This window comes from Triticum aestivum, chromosome 2B (assembly GCF_018294505.1).
Source record: "Triticum aestivum cultivar Chinese Spring chromosome 2B, IWGSC CS RefSeq v2.1, whole genome shotgun sequence".
Lineage (NCBI taxonomy): Eukaryota > Viridiplantae > Streptophyta > Magnoliopsida > Poales > Poaceae > Triticum > Triticum aestivum.
This window is the reverse complement of record NC_057798.1, coordinates 652763088-652777760: the sequence shown is the minus strand read 5'-3', so window position 1 is coordinate 652777760 and position 14673 is coordinate 652763088.

Here is a 14673-nt window from a genome sequence, read left to right as displayed (position 1 = left end):
GAGACATGACTAGAGCGCTTGATGTATCGGTGTGTGGGGGGGGAGGGGGTGGGGGAGGGGTAGGCAGAGGCCTAACTATTGAGGTAGAACGACTCGTATATGTGTTGAGAAGGAGAGACCCAGCTATGTCTTGAGGAAGATCGGTCGACATGCATATATAACTGAAGGACGGGAAATATGATGGGACAGATAGAGAGAGGAGAGAGAGAGGGAGGGAGAGGGAGGAAGAGGGGTTGAGTGCTGGATGGGTGATGGAGTTGCTTCTCGGAGATGTTGGGAGAGGCCTACTAGACAAACTAAGGGTGGAACTGCAATGTTATCAATAAGAGTGGGGATGTGTTTTTGTGTGTGCCTGTGCGTGATAGATCTGTCGGGACGCATCCATGGATGATGAAGGGGAACCATGTGTTTGGTAAGCAAAGCTAACTAGATCAGTAGATCAATTGTTGTTTGTCGGATGAAGGGAGAGACACAACTAATGAGGTAGATCGATCGATGTGTGGGTAAAAACGAGTTATAAGGACCTAGATGGCTATATGTATAGCGAGAGATCGGTCGGTGTACGTCCATTTGTTAGAGGCAAATAAGGCCCAGCGAGACGGATAGACAGAGAGAATGGAGCTAGGAGGTGGTGCGAGAGGCCCAACTACTAGCTAGATAGGGGGAGGAGTGTGCGGTTGTGAGACCGATGAAAAGAGGGGCGAGAGTTTACACGTGTGTCTGACCATATGAGAGACACGAGGCAAGGACACATAAAGGAGGAGATTGAAGCTGTGTGTGTATGCTGTAGGCAGGCATCGCTGGAGAGATTTATCGATCGGTGTGTGTCGGAAAGGAGTTATGGAGACTCTAGGTGAACGACCTAAATAAAAAAATGAATGTGCCCGGTGGATAGAATGCCGAGGGAGGGCGAGGGTGTGTGCATGCACGAGAGAAAGTTAGTGGTAGCTACAGAAGTTAGAGGATTGTGTGGGTGTAAGAGACTAACAAAGATCATAATTTGATATGAAAGCGGATTCATATATTTGAATAGGAGATCATAGTGTTTTAAACATTGCATGCATGAATATAGTGGTGATACACATGCTGTGCACATGTTATACCATAATGTGATAATGCATGGCGTTTGCAACTCACAGCTAAATGCCGAACAATCTAAACCATACTATACATCAAACAATCTCACATTTTATTTGAATTTGTGATAATGTGCGGCGTTTGCAGCTTACAACTAAATATCGAGCAATCTAAACAATATTATATATCGAACATTCTCACATTTTATTTGAATTTGTGGTAATGTGTGGTGTTTGCAACTCACATCTAAATACTTGTAGGCGTCGGGGGCGGGGCACCATACATAATGTGATAAACACATTATACATATGAGACATGGTTTAGATTATTAAGATCTAGCTAGAGCTAGAAATGTAATGTGATTTGAAATCAAAATAAAGTGGATTCAAAAAATCTAGTTCGAGTTCATATATTACACATAGTTCATATGTAACTCAAGACTAATCACGTGGTGTGCTGTGAAGATAATACACAAATGATGGTTTAACTTCACAATAATGATGATTGTAGATCTTATTAAAACAGAGAAATGAATTCAAATGCTTTGACTTCACAACAATCATTACTGTAGATCTTACTCAAATTTAGTTCATATTGAAGCGGTAGTATATACGTTGGGAATGCACTAAAACGTTCATTTGAGTAGTAGGTTGCATGCATTATACACGGAGCGAAATATTTTAATTAAACATCACATGAATTCAAAGTTTTGAATGACATTTGTAGTGCGCATTGATTTGGTATAGTACACGTTAGGCTTGTCCGGAAATTTCAACCTGCGCCTTGTTAGCCCGAAATATTTAAGATATATCTTTGTCTCGTTGTGCTCCGACAACTCCCTCCATCTCAACCCGCGCCTTGCTATTCCGAAATTACAACGCGCGCGAAAACTCCCACCTCCTGTGAAATCCTGACACGTGAAATGCCCGTGGTACTTGTCGGTGTCAAAACCGGCAGATCTCGGGTAGGGGGTCCCGATCTGTGCGTCTTAGGCTGATGGTAACAGGAAGCAAGGGACACAATGTTTACCCAGGTTCGGGCCCTCTCAATGGAGGTAAAACCCTACTTCCTGCTTGATTAAAATTGAAGATATGTGTAGTACAAGAGTAGATCTACCACGAGATCGTAGAGGCTAAACACTAAGAGCTAGCCTATGATGGTATGATTGTAATTGTGATCGGCCTTCTAAGGACCATCCTCTCCGGTTTATATAGACACCAGAGAGCTAGGGTTTACATGGAGTCGGTTACAAGGAAGGAAACATAATATCTGGATCGCCAAGCTTGTCTCCCACGCAAAGGAGAGTCCCATCCGGACACGAGCCGAAGTTTTGAGTCTTGTATCTTGACGCTTCTATAGTCCGGACGATGAATATAGTCCAGCTGTCCGAATACCCCCTTATCCAGGACTCCCTCAGTAGCCCTGAACCGAAAGAACCGCCTCAAATCGGTGGGGGGTACTTTCGTAACTTACCCCACATTTCGGACAAGCGCATCTCTAAGCCATGGTTCCCCACTGCCATCCCATCCGACCACTCATTCATACACCGAGGCCGCGAAAACCCGCGACGAAACCCCACACCCTGCTCCGTCCGCCACCCAGACGGAGCCTCTTCCCCGATGACGTCATCCACAGCAACACCTCGACGTCCCTCATCCACCGTATCGGATGAGGATCCATCATCGATCTCATCGTCCCGCCGGTTCAGCCACCCTGTCATCCACCTCCAAGGAGCTGCCCCGATGTTCCCCTCGTGTTTCGCGCCACCTCCATTCCCACACCGCCGTCTTCACCTGCACCACCGGAGGAGCATCATCATCATCGTTTCCTCGGATGAAGCTGTGGCCTAATCGGTAGCACCAAAGAGGTTGTACACTAATCACCGCATTTTCTTCTTGATTCGATCTCACGGTGCTGCCGGTGCTCGGTCCCGAGCGGACACGGCGCGGCTCCATCCATGGCGGCGTCGCCGGTCACTTCCTCCATGGAGACGCTCCCTCGGCGGCGACGTCCACATCAGTAGGAGCTGCTGCTGCTTTAGCTCTCGCTCGCGCTGCTGCTCTGCTCTTCCTCTTGGTCCCGTGCCTGGTCTCCTCTTGCTATTGCTCTTGCTCGCGCTTCTGCTCTCGCTCTTGCTCTTGCTTGTGATGTTGCTCCGATATGGCTACACTTCGGTCGACTGAATCGACTTTTGGGTCAGTCGATTTTCAATGGGTGGGCTCGCCGGGGTGACGGAAGAACTAGCCGCAGCGGGGAGGGAGGCTCGCCGGAGAGGTACCCCACTATCTATCTTAGGGTTCAGGATGGGGGCGGTGGTCGCCGGCGGTGGCGGGGCGTTGGCGGGGCGGTGGCGTGGGGATCGCCGGAGAAAAAGCTCGGCACGGGGGGCCTAGAGGGATGGCCGGGGCGACGGCGGACCGGCGGTGGGGAGTGTTTTCGGGGCACGCGGGGCGGCGCACCGTCGGCCGCGGGCGGTGGGGGGCTGTTGTTTGGCCGGTGGTGGCTGGTGGCTCAGGGGGGTGGAGGTTGAAGATGAACCACAAGCCCTTGATTTCGTATCCAACGGCTGCAAAATCGACTGACCAGAGATGAAAAAGTCAGTCGACCGACGTGTAGCCTCACCTTGCTAGTGCGTTCAGTTTCGACAGCAAAGTTCAGTTTCGATAGCAAAATTCAGTTTCGACAGTTAGGTTCAGTTTTGACAGTTAAGTTCAGTTTCGACAGTTAAGTTCCGTTTCGACAGTTAAGTTCAGAGATGAGCGGCTGATGTATTTTACATCTAGCACTTTTTGGTTATGTAGTTTACGTCATGTATTGGAGATTCTATTAGAATTCCACTCATATTAACGTTGTTCATTGTCTCTCTTGTCCTGCTTCAGCCTCGGCGTCGTACAACTTACCGGAGCTGCTCCAACAACGAAACCCTCCATCACAGCGGAGCAGTACCTCAGGCTCCATCTCCAGACGCCTAATATCTTCTTCCCCTCCTCCGACAGCAATGTCAGCCGGAGCATCCTCACCGGCCAACCCAATCACGCTGAGATCGACATGGCTTCGCCAAAGAGGTTGTACACTTGTTGCATCTCTTTTTTACTCTACATGTTATATATATTGTGCACTGAGCACACGGATTTGTTCCTTTAGTGTCTCCTTGAAAGAAAAAACGTAGGAATTTTAATTTTCACTTGTCCTCCTTTTCAAATTCCTATACATGAAGCACAAGACTAAGAGATAGTAGCATAATAGCATTATAACCGTACATTTTCTTGTGGTTTGACTTAATCTCACCATGCTTCTTTGCATCCTGTGATCTTCCAATTGTTGTGAATCAAACAACCAGATTGGCAGAAATCCTGTGTTTTTAAATTCTCTGTTTTGCACGTGCATTCCTATCCTATTCATGTATATTTCCTATCCCTGTATTGTTGGAATCCTCCAATTCAAACGAGCCCTTACAGAATTACTTCTCTTACAGATAGTTGTCAAAGAAAAGCTTGCGTGGTTTGTCCCGCACCTGTTGCGCCGTCGTCCACCCCAGCTCAGCTGCTCCAACGACAGAAGGGTCCAGCACAGCAGGGATCCGGCCTCCAGACTGTCTTTCGCCGCCTCAGATCTTCTTCCCCGCCACTGGCAGCCATGAAAACTGCATTAACATCATCAACCGAGCAGATGACCTCGAGGACTACACGGGTCCGCAAGAGAGGTCGTACTCTTTCGTGTTTGCTTATGTTATGCATCGCCTAATATTACATTGTGGCGACCGATTCTCCGGGTATTAATTCCCAGAAAATGGCCCTTGTACTCATCAGCCCCAGGATAACGGTTAGCTGATGAGGCACCAACTTGATATAGAAATTCCAAGAAATTACAAAGTAAAATAGCACAAGACCGTTTTGGTCTGTGAGTACAACAAATGGTTTCTAATGGTTGATGGCGGAAGCGGTTTGTGAATCATCAGTGTCTATGGGACTCCATTTCCCACGGGAACAGCTGACCAGGCTAGCTCCTATCTCCGCGAGGCTGCTATCACTGTTGCTTAGGTTCCGGGGCTGTCATCACGTCGCTCTTCACCGTGCAGGAAATCTGGCCAAGACAATAGCCAGGGACAAGCCAGTGAGTACTTTGAATGTACTCGCAAACATTATGAACACAGGCATAATATGACAATGATGTGCTGAAAATATTATATGAACATAACGTCCATCACCAATGATAAATAAGACTCTGATGCATACGAGCATGATAAAATATAAATATGCAATAACATAAAATGTTAAAAGTATGAAATAAATAATAAAAATGCCACGGTCGGGCGTCTGAGTGACACCACATAAAGGGCTTCAAAAGAAATGCCACAGTCGGGCGTCTGAGCGACACCGCATAAAGGGCTTTAAAAGAAATGCCACAGTCGGGCGTCTGAGCGACACCACATAAAGGGCTTTAAAAGAAATGCCACAGTCGGGCGTCTGAGCGACACCACATAAAGGGCTTTAAAAGAAATGCTCATAGTGAATATCCCGAGGGTAGAACCATCCCAGAGATATTTGATAATGCCAAGAATATCACGGGTTAGTCCACAACAAAATAATACTCATTATTATCACATGTCACAAGTTGCAATATCAGTTCTAATTTAATGGTTTCACCTCCGAAGTCCGACACTAAGACCGACACTTGACCCATCCTAGACTGTAGTCCTTAACCATGGACACGGCTATTCGAATAGGTTTAATCTCTGCAGAGGGTGTACTCTTTACCCACGAGTAACGGATTCCTTTAGTCCATCGGGACTAATTCCGTCTACGGTCTTTTTGTTGAAAACACTCCTAACTTGCACACACTAGCTTAACTCACACGTGTCTGGAATCACCCACGACACCTGTCAAGAAAACTCTAAGTGGGGAGGCTACAACCTCGATGTAACATGGGATCACAATTTTATACCGCGCGCAAAACTGGGGAAGCTACCCCCTTCGGCTACAACCGAAACACCCATGCTCCCGGACCAGGTGGCATGACTACCGGATGCCTCCAGTATCTTCCACCACAGCCTCTCTGTACGGTGTGTGCTAGGAAAGTGGTTGACAACTTACTGAACTGTACCCTACTAATCGTAGAGATGAGTGGTAGTACGAAGCAAGTATGGGGGTTACTGGTACAAGACTCGATCTACGGTCGACTCAGGAGGTAGCATTATATCCTGCATGATTAGAATAACATTGCACATATATCAAATAATAGATAGAAACATCATGCGACATACCCCACATGCCATACCGGACACGACCGTCTCGACGGAGGACTAGGACAAGACCGTGTCTAACCAAGACAGAGGCCTTCCCGGCTTCCCTTCCGGTATGCATGAAAGACGTATTATGGTGATTTCCATCACAAATCATGCCCATTTCATTAGCATAAACTCATTAAAATTTCACTCATAAGTAGGATCACTTCCTCACATGAAATGACGTATGCACGTGTCGCGGTGGTGCTGTCACCGATTCAAGCAACACACACATAAATTTCACCAGGGTTCAGAATGCTTGCCTTCAGGTCATGGGAAAGAAGGGTGCATCCAAAACATCTTGAAATCTAAAAAAAATCCTATTTAAAAGAATATATATGAATTAACACACAAACATAAAACAGCACAAAAAGTTGTCTTGAAATTTTTTTCAAATAGATCTTAAAATAAACTAGACAATATTAAAAAAAGATAGGAAAAAGAATTAATTCATTTGGAGCTGTATTTAAAAAGATACAGCCGGTCAAAGTTTGGTCAAAATCTGATATTTAAAATAAAAACAGAAAAAAACGTTTCGTAATAGACACATACACATCGAAGGCGTAATCTGGGAATACGCTTCCACTTATCCAGCGTGGCTGCGCCTGAGTCACTAACAATGGGCCCGCCTGGCCCACTGGTCAGGTTTGACTGGTCTTCCTCCCTCTTTCTTCCTCGGGTCGGGCAGAGGCGGGAACTCCGGCGATCGTTGCCAGCGAACGGCGGCTCCTCGAGGGCTCCAGATGGTCGGGATGGAACCGCAAGGCTGGGGTGGTCCTTTCGGTGGTCTCTTTTCTCTCTGGGGTGGTCGGAGCTGCCAGCGGTGAGCTCCGCGGCGGACGGTGGTCGTCGGAGAAAGTGATTTTGAGGCAGCAATGGCTTTCGACCAAAATCGAGTAGGGGGACGCGCTCACGGGAGGAAAGTAATGTTCTTGGTTGAGAGAATGGAGAGGAGGAGGCCTTGGTGGCGCTGGACTGGGCGGGTTAGTGGCGGCGGCTGGAGTCGCCGGAGAGGAAGGGGACGACCCCTTTCCCTACGATTGACGGCTAGGAGGGCACGGGTGGGATGGTGTGAGGCTACCTGTGTTGGGGAACGTAGCAGAAATTCAAAAAAAATCCTACACAACACCAAGATCTATCTATGGAGAGACCAGCAACGAGTAGAAAGGGGAGTGCATCTACATACCCTTGTAGATCGCTAAGCGGAAGCGTTCAAGTGAATGGGGTTGATGGAGTCGTACTCGTCGTGATTCAGATCACCGATGACCAAGTGCCGAACGGACGGCACCTCCGCGTTCAACACACATACAGCCCGGTGACGTCTCCCACGCCTTGATCCAGCAAGGAGAGAGGGAGAGGTTGAGGAAGACTCCATCCAACAGCAGCACAACGGCGTGGTGGTGGTGGAGGAGCGTGGCAATCCTGCAGGGCTTCGCCGAGCACCTACGGGAGAGGAGATGTGTCACGGGAGGGAGAGGGAGGCAACCAAAGGCCTTAGGTCTGATTGCTCCTCCTTTTCCCCACTATATATAGGGCCAAGGGAGAGGGGGAGGGCGCAGCCTTGCCCCCTCCTCCAAGGAAGGGGTGCGGCTAAGGATGGGGAGGAGTCCATCCTCCCCAAGGCACCTCGGAGGTGCCTTCCCCCTTTAGGACTCTCCCCTTTTTCTCTTCTCTTGGCGCATGGGCCTCTTGGGGCTGGTGCCCTTGGCCCATGTAGGCCAAGGCGCACCCCCTACAGCCCATGTGGCCCCCCGGGGCAGGTGGCACCACCCGGTGGGCCCCCGGGACCCTTCCGGTGGTCCCGGTACAATACCGATGACCCCGAAACTTGTCCCGATGGCCGAAACAGGACTTCCTATATATAAATCTTTACCTCCGGACCATTCCGGAACTCCTCGTGACGTCCGGGATCTCATCCGGGACTCCGAACAACATTCGGTAACCACATACAAGCTTCCTTTATAACCCTAGCGTCATCGAACCTTAAGTGTGTAGACCCTACAGGTTCGGGAGACATGCAGACATGACCGAGACGTTCTCCGGTCAATAACCAACAGCGGGATCTGGATACCCATGATGGCTCCCACATGTTCCACGATGATCTCATCGGATGAACCACGATGTCAAGGACTCAATCGATCCCGTATACAATTCCCTTTGTCTAGCGGTATTTTACTTGCCCGAGATTCGATCGTCGGTATACCGATACCTTGTTAAATCTCGTTACCGGCAAGTCACTTTACTCGTTCCGTAACACATCATCCCGTGATCAACTCCTTGGTCACATTGCGCATATGATGATGTCCTACCGAGTGGGCCCAGAGATACCTCTCCGTTTTCACGGAATGACAAATCCCAGTCTCGATCCGCATAAAACAATAGATACTTTCGGAGATACCTGTAGTGCACCTTTATAGTCACCCAGTTACGTTGTGACGTTTGATACACCCAAAGCACTCCTACGGTATCCAGGAGTTACACGATCTCATGGTCAAAGGAAGAGATACTTGACATTGGCAAAGTTCTAGCAAACGAACTACACGATCTTTGTGCTAGTCTTAGGATTGGGTCTTGTCCATCACATCATTCTCCTAATGATGTGATCCCGTTATCAACGACATCCAATGTCCATAGCCAGGAAACCATGACTATATGTTGATCACAACGAGCTAGTCAACTAGAGGCTCACTAGGGACATATTGTGGTCTATGTATTCACACGTGTATTACGATTTCCGGATAAAACAGTTATAGCATGAATAAAAGACAATTATCATGAACAAGGAAATATAATAATAATACTTTTATTATTGCCTCTAGGGCATATTTCCAACAACCTGCGTGTGGGTTTGATCTCGGGGGCCTCTTATATAGGCGATGGAGGTCGGTTTGCAGCGGCCGGAGATAAGCTTGCCGGCGAACCGCCCTGCTGTAGCTAGGGCGACGTGGCAGCGATGAGTGCTAGAGGACACGATTGCGGATGAGTACGCACTATTCTAGGAGGCAGGTGGCAAGCATTGGCGGCTTGGGCGGCGCTGCCTCGGCCGGGCCTGCAAGCGGCCGTCAGCTAGCCGCCACGGTCGTCCTAACGGCGGCGCTGTGGGGTGCCAGGTTGGTCGGGGAGGTGTGGAGATGCAAGGAGACACGGCGTGCTGGCTGGGGTCGGTCACTGGCCGGATTTGGGTGCGGGGTGCGACGCGGCGTCTCGGGCGCACGGGTGCCAAACGCACGCTCTGGGCGCGCCCAGAGCACGCCCGGGACTTGCTCGATGAAATGCCAGGGCATCCTAGGGGTTGCGGTTGAGGCTGGCAATTAACAGGACTAGTCTAGGCTTGGCGAGGGGACTGAGGGACATGGTGGATTGGTCAGGGGCTCAAGTTCACCATGTAAACTTGAATTCATGCCAAATCTGGCTGTGCACTCAGAGTGTTTGACAAAATGCCAAAGGCACCTAGGTAGTTCTTGGAGTGGCCAAATTCTCCAGATTAGTGTCTCTATGGATGTAAAAGAGAGTGGTGAAGTTAGTTCGCAAGAAGGAGAAACTTGTTAGTGCAAGTTTTGCAAAACTACACTTCTGGACCGGAAGTAAATGGCATTATTACAAGGGCCAAAAGTTTCCAAAGAGAGCATGCTCCTGCACTTAGGGGTTTTGTAGGGTTGACTACAAGCATGAGAAAGCACAAAGTCACTAGAGCAAGAAAGAATGGGGTTGCAGTAGAAAGCACAGGTCTGGTCCAGAATGAAAATGATGCTGATACTTTTAAAAATTCCAAACAACAACCCTGGGTTGTTGCATAAAGTGGAATCATATGCTGCTACTGACATCCCATAATTTTGGTGGAGGCTCTAGGGATTTATTTAGATGGGTTGTAGTGCAAAACTGTCCCCTGGACCAGAGAAGAAAAACAGGCACAAAACTCCTAATATGCAATGAAATAGATATATAACTGCACAGAAATGATTTAGAGACCTCACATGATGTCCCAAATTTTGGTTGAATTTTTAGCTAAGTTTATCAACTTGTTGAAGTAGAAAAAGAGCTCCAAAACTCAAACAAGTCATTTAAATGATTAAAGCTCAGGGTGAAATAAATTAATAAATAAATCTACTGATTTAGAAATTGTTTTAGTGAGATGGCATAGAAGTCCAAAAAAATTTGGAAAGCTCCACTTGGGAAAGATGAGACTCATTAACATAAAAAGAAGAGTTTTCTTTCTCAAATCCACAAAAAGGTCCAGAGTGCAAAAATTTAAAACTCCTGGCAAGATTTTCATATCAAAAACTTGGTCAAATTTTTGGAATGTTACAATTACTAACCCCCTTAAAAAATCTCGTCCTCGAGATTTGCTAAGGTCTGTAAAACAAAAAATATTTTTACTAGATCAAAAGATCATTTACACAAGCGGTAAAAAGAGGCTACAGTGAGAGGGCAATAAGCGGTGAATAACTACAGTGTGGGCACTGGCGTTGTGTGTAGAAATTTCACGTCCCGGACAACGAGTGATTTCTATTTGGGACGTAGTGAATTTAGAATAAATTCTCTAAATTCTGAATTCAACAATACGTTGGTCGTACCCGAGAGCATAGTGCTCCCTCTGGCTGACAGGTGGGTCTGGGGCCCATTATCAGCCTCTCCTTCTTCCTCTGGGTCTCGCTTCTTCTTCTCTCCCGCGCGTTTTCCCGGCTTTCTCCACCGGCGACGACTAGCGCGTAGGGCATCTAGGCCGTACTGCGGTAGTGCACGGCGTGCTTGCTGCTGGTGCAGTGTGCACTCACGTCATGGGCCAGTGCGCTGTCGGCACTGCTCGCGGATTCGCCTCCAAACACCGGCGATCGAGCGCCGAGCGGCGCTGGTGGACTTCGTCCATCGTACACCGATCCCGAGCTATAAAACGACTGTGGTGCTCCTTCTTCACCTTCGCACCTGGCCTCGCTTCTCTTTCTTCTTCTCCTCCATTTCCACTCATCGGAGCTCGAGAGGAGGCTCCAATGGCGGAGACGGTGCCGGACTGGTACATGATCCTGGTGTGTGGAGGGTTGGCGGCAGTGCTGGGGCTCACTGTGCTCCTGTGCGCGATGATCTATGATGATCACTGTGATGCTGCCACTCGGGTGCTGGCTCTCCGTGGTGGCGGTGATCACGAGGATTAGGCGTAAATCCCGAGTGTTAACTGTCATCGGTGTGCTGGAGGTGGATGGTGTCCGGATGATAATCCGCTAATCTCTCCCTTGGATGCATGTAGAGCACTTAGGGGGTGGTTGGTGAGATGCAACATGGTTGCGTGTATTTTAGGCAGTGTAAGAATCCGAGTGGTTGTGGGTCTGCTGCCGTGGTGCTGCGTGAAATAAAACAGATAATCCATGCAGCGAAAGATTAAAAGATGCAGCAATTCTGGAAGAAGAAAATCTCATTCCAGGATTTTTTTGCGGTTACACAGGTTGCTCACGAAGATAACCACTCACAAACGTAAAAACTAAATACTCGACTCGCCGCACAAATTCGAGGTACCAAGCATAAGTTACAACATAATAGTAAATGCTGAAATAACAAATGCAGCAGTGACGTCTAAAATGAGAATGGTAACTGGACAGGGTCTCGAGGAGAAGTCTCTGGTAGTGGAACGCACTCCTCTTCTATCGGAGGAAGTGGATTGATCAGTCGATGTATGAGTCTCTCCGGATCGGGCCTCAGTGGTCTGCCAATGGCAATCTGAGGATTCAGATCAGTGAGATTCTGGAGATAATCCATCACTCGCTGGTTCAAATGCTCTTGAGCGATGATGTACTGGATGAGGTTGGCCAGTACTGGGTCTCTCTCAATCCGCCCACCGGGAAAAGATGTTACTTCCCCAGGCGTTGCACGGCTCGGAAAGTAATAATATCCTCGCTCGTGGGCATAGGGCACTGCGGATCGAAGACGAGCAATCGCTTCGTTCACAGCAGCCTCTATGGATAAACGTGGGGTTGGCATAGATTTCCCCATGAAGGAAACCTCCGTTGGATCTTGGTTGGGGTCTACGGGAGGAATGTGTACTGCTTCCCAATATTCCGAGGTGGAAGGGGTGATTCTTGATTTGAACAGCTCGTACTGGGGTGGCTGGGTACAACCCATGGTACTGCAGGTAAAGTCCCACAATATTTTGACAAAGCTTCCTGAGGTTGCATCTGGGGTTCTCCGATAAATACTAGGGCTCAACATGGCAAGAAATGGCTGTGAGAAAGGTGCACAACGTGATGGTGGCTGGTTAAGGTCACAAGAGAGCCTACTTATATAGCGTCTGGGCTGATTTATTTACCGTGGTGAAAGGTAATAAATATGCCAGATTAGCTCCAAAGGACGGGGTCAGTGTCAGGAGATATACATATCTCACAAAGAGACATGATATTGTGCGTGTCGTCGGGGTTGGTTTTGGTAGCTGTGGCCGGAAATGTGCAACTATGCGCTGACAAACTACGCAAGGCTACTATAAAAACAGAGGCACAATGACAAGCCGCGATAATACACAAGATTACGTGATTATAAAGCGGGGATACACTGAGACTCGGCACTACTCGTACAGCTTAGTCTACCTCGTTTACGTCTAAACGGGTGTGTCTGGTGGATGTCGAGGCTTCTCCACGTGTCTCACTGCTGGGATTAGTCGGAGATGGCGGAGGAACTGCAGGGTCGGGGTAGCGATGATGACCATTGCGGGGATTGTTGGCCACAATCCCGTTGGAGTGTGCTCCCAAAAGGTGACGAAGCACTTCTGGGGTCATCAAGACACCTTGGCCGCAGGTTGGAGCTGACCTCAGGGTCTCGATCGGATGTCCAAACAGCACGACTGGGTTGTCGGTGTCGGACTCGGCTTCCCTGCTTGCCGGGGCTCGCCGAACCAGCTCTCCTCGAGCTGTGATCAGATCAATAGTGATTTGATCAAACAATGCCTCTAGTGCACTTACATAGTGCACTAGGTGCTACAATGCGGGATCCGTCTCGTGGTCTCTGTTGGCAACTTGGGGTGGTCTACCATACCCTTCACGCCTGGGGTAGTAGTAGAACGAGCGAACTTTAACTCTAGGCGACAACTGCCGGAATTGAACTATAGCTTCTCGAGCGGCTAGCTGGATGGCTTGTGGCTCGAAGGAAGTTGTTCTTCCGGTGAACCTGTAGGGGCGTTCTGGCGACAATCCCCTACCATAGATGTGCACAGTGGCCCAGAATTGGCGGTCTTCCCCGCTCATGGGTCCTTGGTACACAACATATTCTGGGGGCTCTTCTAACGCGTAGGCACGACGGGTGAGGTTTGCGAGTATGGTCACGAAACCTCCAAGATTGGTTGTTGTGGTCTCATTGTGCACTATGGGACCGGGCATTGTGGCTAGGTTGGGGAAGAGGTTGTGCTTGGCCGGGTTGAGGTTAGCGTGCCCTTTTTATAGAAAAAGGGAACGGAGTCTTCCTTTGCATGCTTGCGAATGAGACATTTTTGCCATCAGTCATTGGCGTGTGATTGGCAGGCTAGATTGATAGGTTGGGCACCGATTGCCAAAAGTGTCAGGATTACTGTGTGGCTAGCTTGCATGAGAAGCATGGCTGGGGTTTTGGTTAGGGTCTGCTAGGTTGGTTTACCTAAGTTATCCGACCTGGCTAAGATAGGTTTAGCCAATGGTCAGCCTGGCTCTGGTACCAAGTCTGTGGCGACCGATTCTCCGGGTATTAATTCCCAAAAAATGGCCCTTGTACTCATCAGCCCCAGGATAACTGTTAGCTGATGAGGCACCAACTTGATATAGAAATTCCAAGCAATTACAAAATAAAATATCACAAGACCGTTTTGGTCTGTGAGTACAACAAATGGTTTCTAATGGTTGATGGAGGAAGCGGTTTGTGAATCATCAGTGTCTATGGGACTCCATTTCCCACGGGAACAGCTGACCAGGCTAGCTCCTATCTCCGCGAGGCTGCTATCACTGTTGCTTAGGTTCCGGGGCTGTCATCACGTCGCTCTTCTCCGTGCAGGAAATCTGGCCAAGACAATAGCCAGGGACAAGCCAGTGAGTACTTTGAATGTACTCGCAAACATTATGAACACAGGCATAATATGACAATGATGTGCTGAAAATATTATATGAACATAATGTCCATCACCAATGATAAATAAGACTCTGATGCATACGAGCATGATAAAATATAAATATGCAATAACATAAAATGTTAAAAGTATGAAATAAATAATAAAAATGCCACGGTCGGGCGTCTGAGCGACACCACATAAAGGGCTTTAAAAGAAATGCCACAGTCGGGCGTCTGAGCGACACCGCATAAAGGGCTTT